General features: G+C 46.8%; 1 protein-coding gene across 8 annotated transcripts in view; it reads right to left on the bottom strand.

Annotated features, from left to right (window-relative positions):
* LOC146080692 (leucine-rich repeat flightless-interacting protein 2) overlaps window positions 1-4,150 on the bottom strand; it is a 112,326-nt gene extending 108,176 nt beyond the window's left edge. For all 8 annotated transcript variants that reach the window (XM_083188234.1, XM_083188230.1, XM_083188232.1 and 5 more), the window contains exon 1: window positions 4,002-4,150. The gene's annotated coding sequence lies outside the window, so the exon portion shown is untranslated. The remainder of the gene's footprint in view (window positions 1-4,001) is intronic.
* Window positions 4,151-13,336: the final 9,186 nt, after the last annotated feature.

Consider the following 13,336-nt stretch of genomic DNA (forward strand, 5'->3'; position numbering starts at 1 on the left):
TATATAGTGCACACTTATTCCACAGCGCTTTAAAGAGAATATTCACATCAGTCCCTGCCCCTGTGGAGCTTACAATCTATATTCCCTACCACATGTACACGCACACAGAGACATTCTAGGGTTAATATTGTTAGGAGCCAAATAACCTACCAGTATATTTTTGGATCGTGGGAGGAAACCAGAGCACCTGGTGGAAACCAGAGCACCTGGAGGAAACCCTCACAAGTGCGGGGAGAATATACAAACTCCGCACAGTTAGGGCCATGGCGGGAATCAATCCCATGACCTCAGTGCTGTGAGGTAGTAATGCTAACCATTACACCATGCGATCATTTATTATGCTCATATCTGATGTGTGATTTCCAATGTTGTAGTGCCCTAGAACTCTGTCTGTGGTGTGCACAGATGTATATGGCCAGGACACAGTATATATAGTTTGTTACTATTTCCGGTACTTGTTTCCTAGCACGGCGCCCCCGATTTTGATCGAAGTGCATCTTATCGCATCACATGCAATATAGCGGCATGTGATGCGATTTTTTATTGTACAAGCACCCTGATAGGTGCTTACTGTGTTAAATGTCCCCCCATTTTAACGCCAACCCGAAGCGTAGCGAGCATACCCCCACTATCCACGTCGGCGTGGAGTTGATTTTAGATAGTGTGGCGAGTGCAGCAAGCCACCAAGCCCAAAGGGTGGCGAGCGCAACGTCCGCTCGCCACGCTTCGGGCTCGTATTCCACGTCCGCTCGCCACGCTTCGGGCTCGGTGGCTCGCTGCACTATCTAAAATCAACTCCATGGGGACGTGGATAGTGAGGGTATGAAAAGGTCGGAGGATGCGTACCGCCGCCGCTCGCCACACTTCGGGTTGGCGTTGATAGTGGGGGTGGCGTTGACAATGGGGGTGCATTTAACATTGTAAGCACCCATCAGGGTGCTTGTACAAGCCATTTGCTGGCATCTGATATTTCATTGTACAAGCACTCCTGTTAATTTAACAGGAAGATCGCATTGCATGCATCGCACACCACTAAATACGGTATGCTATGGTATGCGATGGGCGCCGTGCTAGGAAACAAGTACCCTATTTCCACATTGATGCCGATAAATAAATGTTTTTGGGTGTAAAATATTGATTCAATGCAAATTAAACTGAGCTGCGGATTATTTGTTAAAAATAAAATTTGCACACGTAGTTAAATATGATTTTAGTCTAGCACAGTGGTTCTCAGACTGATTGCTCTGGGACCCTGTCAGACAATTAAAAGTATTACCGCACCCCAGCAAGTTTCTTTGAATGGTAGCAGCATTGCAGAGGCACAAAAGTGAAATGACTGTAATGGAGCCCACACTCACCGATCCTAGCGTGCGTTGTGGGCTTAACTAGCACACATAGCATCGCATTGTATGCCTTGTGCATACGATGTGCATGCGATGCGATGCTAGAAAAGGCTAGTACAAAAAGTATGTGCAGCACATACTTTTTGTACTGTACGATGAGGTGCCGCGGGAGCGCGCACCCCATCGTACAGCATCGCACCGCCGGCAACGGTGCGTGTGTGGGCTCCTTTAATGTGATCACTTATTTTCTTACACAATTGCAGAGATGAGTCAAAGCCTGCAAGTGTTTCAATATATTCATGCGAATTTTAAAGCTTATACAGTACCTGCTCTCAAGGCTTTGGGGGTGGCAGGGAGTGACTGGGTTAGGCAGAGGACGGGAGGAAGCCTGCCTAATGACTGAGTACACACGGGGGGATGCGGTTAATTTCCCGGCGGTCGGGATCCCGGCGGTCGGAATCCCGACACTGGAATCCCGACCGCCGAAATCCCGAAACTTTCTCCCTCCGTGGGTGTCCACGACACCCATAGAGGGAGAATAAAATAGCGTGCCGAGCGTAGCGAGGCACCGGGCCCGCTGCGTGGCGAGCGCAGCGAGCCCGCAAGGGGGGGCGATCCATGTCCCCCCCTTGTCGGGATTTCGGCGGTCAGGATTCCAGTGTCGGGATTCCGACCGCCGGGATCCCGACCGCCGGGATATCATATCGGATCCCACACGGGGGCTATAGGGGCTGAAATCGCTGGGAATATGGTCGCTGAATGAAGGTTCAGTATATATATGTATAGAAGTTATTAGAACTTACAGTATATAGTGCTTCTGTAAAAGAAAAATGCCAAGTTTACTGTGAATAAATGTATCTCATAGTACATTTATGTATGTGCAATTAAGAATGTGATGCATGTACAGTATTGCACAGACATATGGATGTCAGGAGAAACTGTTTTACGACACAGGAAGAGCGTTTCCATGTGTTATTACAGGAACAGTTATCTATTAAGAATGCTGAGCATTTGTAGTAGTTCCAAGGGGTCGATCTTATTAGGTGTGGATGATTCCCAATCCCGAATCTTTGCGGCACCGGGCGCACTTTACGGCAGACCGCATTCGCTTAAAAGTGCTTGCACCGCCATAGGGGTGCAAGCAATTTTAAGCTAATTCGGCCCAGCGAATGGTGTGAGATTGGCTTAGTTTGGGTGCAGTTTTCAGCATTTGATCGGCACACGAAAGCCAACTCGCACCCTTCGGCACTAATAGGATCAACCCCATAGAATCCAAAAGTGATGTCCCTTTACAACCAAGCAGTTGGCCATACATGAAGAAGTAAATTGTAATTTTCAAGTTATCAACTCTTTGAGGCCCCCCATACACTAGTGCGATTTGGCCCAATTTCACCCGATGGATCGGGACGAGAAATCAAGTAATATTTGGCATGTGTTTGACATCCGTTCCGACTTGATGTGCATTGGGTCACATGTAAAATCGATCAAAAACTGTAAAAATAAATAAATAAATTGCACATCAAGTGCCAAGTCCGACATTAGCCCTCCCGGGGAGCTCAAGGGAAAATGCATCCGACTTGCCCTTAAGACAAATTGAACAAATGTATGAGAGGGAGAGAGGGAGGGGGGCTGTCTCCTATCCGGGGGTGCCTTTGAAAGATTTCACGGGGAACATGGGGAAGGTGAGATTACAACCTCTTTGGATGGTCCCAACAGTTTCACTTTTTACAACTGCCCCGGACCATACAGGGAGGCTTTATTCTCCCCCTCCTCTCCCTGGTGACAAGTGTTACAGGCAGCCCCAGCGGACGGGACACCCCACGGATCAGACACTATAAGTTCTTGAATGACAGACTAATGAATGGAGCCTGTCAGGTTCAGCATCCTGTCCGATTCTGTTTTTTATCCATACCCCTCAAGATGTACACTTAATTATACAATGGGTGAAAGCTCAGTGTCACAGTAATAAACTGGGAAATGGCAGTACTTTTTGGTTGCAGAGTACTATGCTGGGTGTTATTATAATTATCATTTATTTATACAGCACCACAAGAGTCCACGCAGCAATTCAGGGTACTTACTAAATTGCTGACAGCACTAGACTGGATGTCAGTGTATTAGGACAGTAAATGACAGTACTGTGCTGGAGGAAGACACCATAGTACTATATATTGCTAGCAATGTGATAGTGATGCTGGAGGACAAGTATGTCAGAGTACAGTACAATACTGAATGTCAGAATACAATACTGGGAGGTGACAGTACTATACTGGGTGTCAGGATACTATATTGGGAGGTGACAGTACTATACTGGGGCATGACACTGGGTGTCAGATTACTATAGTGGTAGATGACCGTACTAAACTGGGTGTCAGGGCACTATACTAAGGGATGACAGTACTATAGTGGTAGCAGTGGTACAATGATGTCGCCGCTGCAGCTGCCCCATATGATCGGGACATGGCGAAGGAAAACAGTGCACTAGGCTGACAGACACTCTCCATTGTGCTTCTTCCCTGCCTGGCCAGCGGACATGCTCCCTATGCAGTGCAGCATGTGTGAGTTGCCCGACTCCGTGCCCCATCAGAGCATGTTGCAGCAGTAGGTCTCACACATACGTAGCATATGCAGGGCATGCGAAGTTACAGAAAGACCTACCTCTGTACCCCCTCCGTGTGTCACCCCGGGGCCACTTCTCCCTCCCTCTCTCTCTCGAGGTTTCCCGTTCAACGTCCGGCCGGTGACGTGCACCGCGCATGCGCATTCTCCGGCCACAGCCTGCCGTGCGTGACGTCAGAGCGCTGAGCATAGAGGGCGGGAGAGACTTGTCACAGTGTGGCCAATAGCGCAGACGCACTGTCACGTCCTGACAGGCGAGATGGGCAAAGTCACTCACTAAAGAGACAATTATCGCTCACTGGCTCACTTTCAATATAAAGTATGGTTATTTATGGTTTGAGTGTACTAAGTTTAATATCTGTTAAACGGCCTACACACATGCTGATATTAAGGCATTTTCTAAGCGACTTTGCTTAGTTTGGCAAAGTCGCTTAGAAAATGCCCCCACATCGGTGTGTGTGTGGGGGCTATATCGACAGCAATGCGCATCCCTGCGCGTCGCTGGCCGAGATTGATGAACAGTATCCATCAATATCGGCAGGGTTCTCTCACCGGAGAACACTGGCGCTGTCTGCTCGCTCAGCACACAGAGCTGACAGCTCGCTCTGTGTGTGGGCTGTCAGCTCTGTGTGCTGAGCAGAACAGCCCGACGTAGCACAGCTAGGTCGCCCTACACACATCGGCATGTGTGTAGGGCCCATTAGTTTTATTTACTTTTTAACTGATTCTAGCAATGCATACCTCCCAACATGACCCTCTCCAGGAGGGACAAATTGCTCTGCTTCTGGACTCTTAAACTGTGTACACACGGGGGCGATAGGGGCTGAAATCGCTGGAAATATGGTCGCAGGCAACCATATTGCCAGTGATGGGAGTGTGCCCTGGCGATAAATCGCCAGACGCGCTCCTGTTTTCAGCCCCATTATAATCGCTATAATCTGCCGGGGGATTACCTCTGCGGCTCCCACGGCAGAGGTTCCCTTTCATCAGCAACCATCTCTGGTCGCTGATGAAAAGGAGAAACTGAGCAATACATACCTCCCAACTGTCCCGCTTATCGCGGGAACGTCCCAATATTTTGGGACATTCGCGCGTCCCTCCCGCCGCCGGCAGTGTCCCGCGGCAGGGGGGCTTGCCAGCCAGAGCCGGCCTTAGGCATAGGCAAACTGGGCAACTGCCTAGGGCATTTGGAATGCCTATGGGGCATCAGCAGCTTCTGCTGATTAAAATGATATGCAGCATGCCTATATTCTATGTGTGTGTGTGTGAGGCTGTATCTGCACATACCTCCCAACATGACTCTCTCCAGGAGGGACACAATGGTCTGCTTCTGGACTTCCCTCTTAATTTAGGATTGCCATCACCTGTGGAGAACCACCTTTCTTATTAGTTATCCTGTTCGAAAACAGGTGATGGCAATCATACATGAAGAGGAAAGACCAGAAGCAGAGCATTTTGTCCCTCCTGGCATGGGTCATGTTGGGAGGTATGTCTGCATATGAAATAGTGTATTCATGGAAATCACTGTAACATAGCATTCCGTATGCAGGTACAGCCACAGTCGCACACAGAATATAGGCATTCCGCATATCATTTTAATCATCATAAGCTCCTTGTGTGTGCTGGTCATAACAATGCAAATAAGATGAATTTTCAGCAAAAAAGGCACCCAACGTTAGCAGAACTGGTCAGGAGCTGCATGGCCTATTGAGGCAAGATGTATGAGGAAACATCTGTATCCAAGCAGAGGCAGAGGTCACAGTGTTACCGGGTGTGCGAGTGCTGTCTGCGGGTGGGTTGGTTGTGCAATAGTGTTCGGCATATGTGTAAGGGGCATTATGTGTGTCATGTATAAATGCATTAATAATGTGAGACATATGTGTAACAGGCATTATGTGTGTCATGTGTATAAGGGCATTAATAATGTGCAACATATGTGTAATGGGCATTATGTGTGTCATGTGTATAAGGGCATTAATAATGTGCAACATATGTGTAAGGGGCATTATGTGTGTCATGTATAAATGCATTAATAATGTGCTACATATGTGTAACAGGCATTATGTGTGTCATGTGTATAAGGGCATTAATAATGTGCAACATATATGTAATGGGCATTATGTGTGTCATGTGTATAAGGGCATTAATAATGTGCAACATATGTGTAAGGGGCATTATGTGTGTCATGTATAAATGCATTAATAATGTGCGACATGTGTAACAGGCATTATGTGTGTCATGTGTATAAGGGCATTAATAATGTGCAACATATATGTAATGGGCATTATGTGTGTCATGTGTATAAGGGCATTAATAATGTGCAACATATGTGTAAGGGGCATTATGTGTGTCATTATGTGTATAAAGGGCATTAATAAAGTTTGGCATAATGTGTAAGGGGCATTATGGTTATAAGGACATTAATAATGTGTGTCATGTGTAAGGGACATTACTGTGTGGTATTATCAGGGGTGCTGAGAGAAAGGGGTAGAGGGTACAAATTACCCAGGCCAAAGTCTGATGGAAGGGCCCAGTGGGGGCCCTGGGCCCCCTCCCCTTAAGTGACAGCAGCAGCTGCAGCTCTTCTCCTCTGCCCAGCACACACTGCTTTGTGCTGTGTTGCAGTGTGGCCATGGAGGTGCTTAAAATACAATATTTTCTCAGGATTTTTTTCTAAGGGTATAATGTGAATAATGTGAGGAGTAATGTATATAAGGTAACGTGGTACTACTGTGTGATGTAAAGTGAATAAGGGACACCATCGCATGATATAATGTGAATAAAGTTGCACTACTGTGTGGCATAATTTGAATTGGGGGTACTATTGGGTGGCCATGCCCCTTCTCAGCAAGAACACACCCTTGTTTGGGCTGCGCACTGATTGTGTGCACTGTTTCTATTTAAAATATTGCGGGTAGGAGCACCAAAATGATGACTGCTATGATGAGGGTTGATGGTGCTGAGAAAGGGGAGCAGGGTCAGAGGCGGAACTAGTGGCGGTGCTAGGGGGCAGCAGCCAAAATCTTGCCTAGGGCGCAATTTAGGCTAGGGCCGGCTCTGTTGCCAGCAGCTCATAGAGCTTGTTGGCATACCCCACAGCGGCGAAAAACGGGGACGTGGCCTCACGGCAGTGCCACGATTATAGACCACACCCCCTTCCCGATAGGCGCCCCCCGCGCACAGCGTCTATTCAGCATTGCAGAGGTGGAAAACCGAGGAGTGGCCTAATCACAGCTCATTTGCATATACTGAGCCCTAATTAGCATAGATCCCGACCCGGCTCCGCCGCGCAAGTGTCCCTATTTAACATCTGCAGAAGTTGGGAGGTATGCAATATATTGCTAGCAATAAATGGCTGAGCAATATATCTCCCCCTGTGTATGGGGCTTTATTAAGGTATTCAATGCTGTGGGCGAGCGGCGACAACGAGCAGGGCTTCCTGCTCGCTGTCACCACTCAGCCTGTCAGTATTGAATGCACCCCCCTTCATACGCCAATTCCCCCTCGCTCCGTTTTTGGAGCGAGGGAGAATTGGCATATGTGGCTCCAGAAGCAGCGAGACTCGTGGCTAAATACAGCGGGTTTGCTGCATTAGCCGCGGGTCTCGCTGTTTGGGGGAATCCTCGCCGTCCTGTGACGGCGAGGATTTCCTCAGAACGTTGACTAGGGCGATCGGCTGGCGAGGGGGTTAAACAGCAAGGATCGCTGGTTTTCTGCAATCCTCGCTGTTTAACCCCCTCGCCGGCCACATTGAGGGCCTTATTCTGGTTGGAGCGGCCGGGCCGTACGCGTACGTCCCGGGATTTTTTTATGATCTGCGCATGCGTACATTCGCTAATGCGCAGGCGCGAACACTCCACAACGCTTACGGACGGGCCTCTACGTGCGAAAAAACCTATACGCGAGTGTACGGGCATTGGGGGCGGCATAGGGGTGTGAAGAGGGGAGCGGCCGTAATAATGAGGGAAAAAGGGCGTAAATATGGGCGTACACGGGGGTGTGCACCAAAAATGAGCGGTGCTACTACCGCACGATCGACTAAGGCACCGTTCATTTCGGACACAAAACAGGCGGCCACCAACCGCCATCTCAAACCACCCCTACAGATACCGCATGCCAGCGTGCGCCTGGGTTTGCTAATTAATGCTGATTACTACTCAAACACATACACCTGAATGTAATAAGCAATGCTGCAGTCTATTAAGTCCAAACCATGATTTCACTACCTGCAAGCCACACACAGCACTCAAACACATTGGAAGCTTATGTTTCTATACTTCTCTACATTTAATGGTTTGTTTAATTTAAGGTAAGAATCTTTCTAAGACCTGCTTATATATGCTAAGGTAGCTATTTGCTAAACAGTTACACACATTCACTTTACACAGTAGCACACTCAATCTACACAAGTCGACATGTGTCAACGTGTTCACTCTAATACAAACATAGGTTTTGTATTTACTGTAGGATACAATAACATGGGATGCGGTCATTTGGTCTACTGCATTATGGTCGACAGTCATTAGGTCGAATCCATTAGGTCGACATGCTAAAAGGTCGACATGACTCTAGGTCGACATGGGAAAAGGTCGACATGATTCTAGTTCGAAAGGTCATTAGTTCGACAGGTCATTAGTTCGACAAGGTCATTAGTTCGACATTGTCTATGTCGACATTCACAAGGTCGACATGGAGTTTTTCACTGTTTTTTGAGCCAACATGTGCCGACAGGCGGTATTTCATGCCCTACCATCCACTAGGGCGTGGTGGGAGAATAAAATAGTGTGTCGAGCGTAGCGAGGCACCGTGCCCGACGCATGGCGAGCGCAGCGAGCGATGCGAGGGGATGCAGTGCACTTTAAACTGTGTCCATGTCGACTGTGTTGACATTCAGGTAAAAAACAGTGAAAAACCCCATGTCGACCTTGTGAATGTCGACATAGACAATGTCGAACTAATGACCTTGTCGAACTAATGACCTGTCGAACTAATGACCATTCGACCTAGAATCATGTCGACCTTTTCCCATGTCGACCTAGAGTCATGTCGACCTTTTAGCATGTCGACCTAATGGATTCGACCTAATGACTTTCTACCATAATGCAATAGACCAAATGATCCCAACCCCAATAACATAAACCACATCTAACACCTACAAAGGATGTTTCAGCAATGTTTTAAGCCCATGCCCACTATTTTGCACACAATCTTTGTATAGTACCCCAAATACAGAACTGTACCACTATCTGATCTGCTATGAATTGGATTTGACTACACTCTGGATGTAAGATGCCACCAATCACATTATTGCACTCACATCTCTCTAACAAAGGATTCCTACATCTGCTTATGACACTGTCAAATCATATATATTTAAAAACTTATACATGTTTGTTCACAAGCAATTTTATCATGTTTGGCCGATTCACACATCTTTTTTTAGGGAGGACACATATACATTCCTACACAAATGTACCTTTTGACCCTTGTTTGTCTGCCTCACCCACTCCATGAGGAAAGCATTGTTCTGGACCTGCTTTTACCTACTACTGTAGGAGCTACCTCACCTGCACACAAACTGCTTTCTCACCTATTAAGTTGCTCTGAACATGTGCTGACACAAACTAATTAGCAGGGAAAAGTTGGATAGGAACATGGGAATGACCATGGAGAGGGTTACACATGGGAAACTTCGACCACACTTCAACAAATGTTCAAAAATACCCTGGTCAGTAAGTACACATAAATCTAGTATTTGTTTCACACAAGAAATTACACATACAACAATTTTGTTTTAATTGTTAAAATAAATTTATTTGCTGTTCAGCATCACAGCTTAGTAGACACTTTCATGTCATAAATCAAATAAACAAATAAAATAGACACAAAAATAAAAAAAACAGCCAGAACAAGAGGTTGCATATCTCCAAACATGTGTTACCCTGCAAATGCAATGGTGAAAGAAATGGGGACACCAGAATACGTACTGCAACAACCAGGGTGAATACTAAGCAAGATACACACCACCAAAAATTTATCCTGCATTTGTAGAGGTCAAAATAAGAACTTTAATGCCCATGGCACGAAAATGGATAGATGGCCAACTCAGGAAGTGGATGTCCAGTGCTATTTAAACATTTGGGGTCCAACCACAGAGGAAGTGAACCAGGTCTCATTATTTGGGCCCTTTTCTCCCCCTTTTAGATGGGGCCTTGGGGACAGGGGCCTTTGGGTCAGATGGCTTGCGGCATCTTCCCCTAGTGGACACAGGAGGGTCAGCAGTGGTGGAAGGTTGGGGAGCAGCTTGGGGTGGGGCAGCAGATGGGGGATTGTCCCTTAGGGACCTGGCGGTGGGCAGCAGCTCCGCAAGAATGTCATTCAGGCGGCTGAGGTGTTGGCCAATGTTTTGCATGCCAGCCGCCAGAGTGTCATTAATGCGGTTGAAGGCCTCACACTGCTGCCTGTTTGTGGCCTTCCAATCCTCCAAAAATTCCCCAATCTGCTGCTGACGGAGCGCAGCATCCACCCATTGCTGCTCGATCCTCTCCAGCGTCACCATCATGCTCTCTTCCCATGTCTCCTGTGGCTGGGGCTGGGGGTGTCTTCTTGGTGGAGGCTGGACCACTTGCTCCACCTGTGGCTCTGCAGAGGAAGATGCTGCCGGTACATCCTGGGTTTCTGCTTCTGCTAGGATAATAATTGAAAACAATGTCACCATCACATACGCACTAAAAAATCTCTTTCAAAATACAATGCATTACTGTGACTTACCATCAAAAGCAGCATCAAAGACCTCCGCCGGGAGCTCACTGTCCATATTGGAGATCCCCCTGACCTCGGCCACATCAATGACGTCCAAGGCGTCCTGCTCCAGGGGGGTATACTCCAAAGTATCGGGCATAGGACCTCTCCCGGTGGACATGCTGTGGTTGTACCGGTCAGTCATCTTCCTCTTCAGTGTACTTTTGAAGTCGGTCCACCTACAAGTTTAAAAATACAAATATCACAATGAGATATGTGCACCACTGTGCTAGTGAACATCATGACTACGTTACATTTCCTAGTGTGGGTGATCTTATGTTTTTTATCCATATGTGTCCCACACACACATTAATGTCTCCATTAGGAGGCATTTCAGTGTCTCATCTCATTCATTAGGCCACTAAATGCACATACATAGATCACTATGCAGAAATGACATCATCCCTGGCCAAATTAGGCACCTCCACCTGTTGTGAAACTACACATTCCACCATAGCTTGACAGTGTGGTTATTATGGAGTCATTTAACTATGGGATGGCATACTGGGATGTGTAGTTTCTCACCAGCTACATGTGCACAGTTTGCTCATTCTTGTTTCAGTTGCATCATATGGAACATGTAAAGGTAGCCATACACGTTACAATTATTGTATACAATATTGCATCTCATAGCATATCGGTTTTGCGATGAGATCAGATTAGATGAGATCTAGTCCAAAAAGTATGTGCTGCACATACTTTTTGTACTCATCGCTAAACCGATATGCTATGAGATGCGATATTGTATACAATATTGTATACAATAATTGTAACGTGTATGGGCACCTTTACAACAACTCTTTCCAAAACACACTTTCTCTTGTCCCATCACATACTTCACATACTTCACATGAGCAGAACTGTGCCCATAACCTCACATCACACCAATGGTGCATGTTTCATATATCAATGTGGGTTATTAGACATGGTTGTGTTCACATGTGACATTGAAGTGTAGCACTATCTACAAACACACCTTTCTATTATTCTCAAAACATACATGTAACATATGTACACACATATGACATTATCAGGGGGACAAACACACTTGCCTTTTCTTCACCGATAGCCAATCTCTGACCACTGGTGACACCTGCTTCACTTTCTCTGTTATCTTGTCCCAAAGGTTTCTCCTTGCACTGGCACCCGGCTTCCTGATTGGCAATTCTATCCATTCACGTGCTCTGGGCACTAAAATTCTTAATTCTGCCTCTACAAATGCAGGGTTTCTCTTTTTGGAGGTGGTATCCTGCTCAGTCCTCACCCTAGATGTTGCAGCTCGTTTTCTGGTGGCCCCAGTTCTCTCACCATGCACCTGCTGGGTCACACCTGTTTGGAGAGATGCAACCTCTTGTTCTGGCTGGTTGCTTGGCCCTTGTGGAGCTGGTGGAGGTTGAACAGGGCCTGTTAGTGAGGGGCCCGCTTGGTCTGGCAGGCTACCTCTCTCTTGAGCCCTCCTTCTCCGCTCCTGTTCCCTCTTCTGTAACGCTTCAAGCAGGGATTCTGCTTGTGCTCTCTGCAGAGCGTCCTCAGCTGCGGAATCGTCTGAGTTAGACATGTTTGCAGCAATTCTGGCCTGCATCTGACTGAATATTTATATGTTAATCTCCCGCCATGAACAAGGGGGCGTATATTTTTTCCCGCAATGTACTTGCTAATTTACGCCGATATTTCCCGCTGATAATTGCCGCTTAAATTACGCAGGTCTCCACGCACCTGATCAATCACCTGTATATGCACATACACAGGTTATGGAGCATTGTGTTCTGCATCGTGAAATGTGTGCACCTGTCATTCCAATGATGAGTGTTGTCAGCTGGTATCTGTTGGAGTTCGTGTATGCTTTGTGAGTCACATTTCAAAACATCACGTTATAATGCTTTCCTTACATATGTAATGAGTCTGAAATTGTCATACACCAACATGTTGCATTGGGCCCTTTTTAGCAGCGTATTTATTAGTAGACGCTTGCGTGTATTCTTTTATGCACACTGTATATACAGTACGTCTCTCCATGGAAATGGGTGTATTGTGCCCCTTTAAGCAGCGTATTTATAAGTAGACGCTTGCGTGTATTATTTTCCGCACACTGTATATACAGTTCCTCTCTATACATTGAATGCATGCTGTTGGTTTTGGTCTGTGTATATCGGAATGGTCCGCGTAAGTTTCTATTCGCATCCAGTTTGTTAATGTAAGAAGGATTAATAAAGTTAATACCAAACAAACAATTTTTTAGACCAATCAGCAAGCACCAAAAGTGATATATGTACCTGCAATTATTAACTACGCCATTGCCACTATGACTTCAACCAGGGCTAGGCCGTTTTCGACCCAGGAGCTGTTGGCCTTGGTTGAGGTCATGGACCGTCACCTGGGGCCCAGGGGCCCATATGTATCAAATATGGACAAGCGGCGGGCGTATACTGCTGCCCGCCGCCTAATATACTCCGCGACCGGCGTCCGCAGAAGCCTGGGGCAAGTTGAGCGGCGCTGGTCTGACCTGCGCCGGCGGCAGCCAGTGTTGCTATGCTCACTTCGCCGCCATATTGCCCGATGTAAGTTTTTATTAC

The sequence above is a fragment of the Crinia signifera genome, chromosome 5 (assembly GCF_055691185.1).
Source record: "Crinia signifera chromosome 5, ASM5569118v1, whole genome shotgun sequence".
Lineage (NCBI taxonomy): Eukaryota > Metazoa > Chordata > Amphibia > Anura > Myobatrachidae > Crinia > Crinia signifera.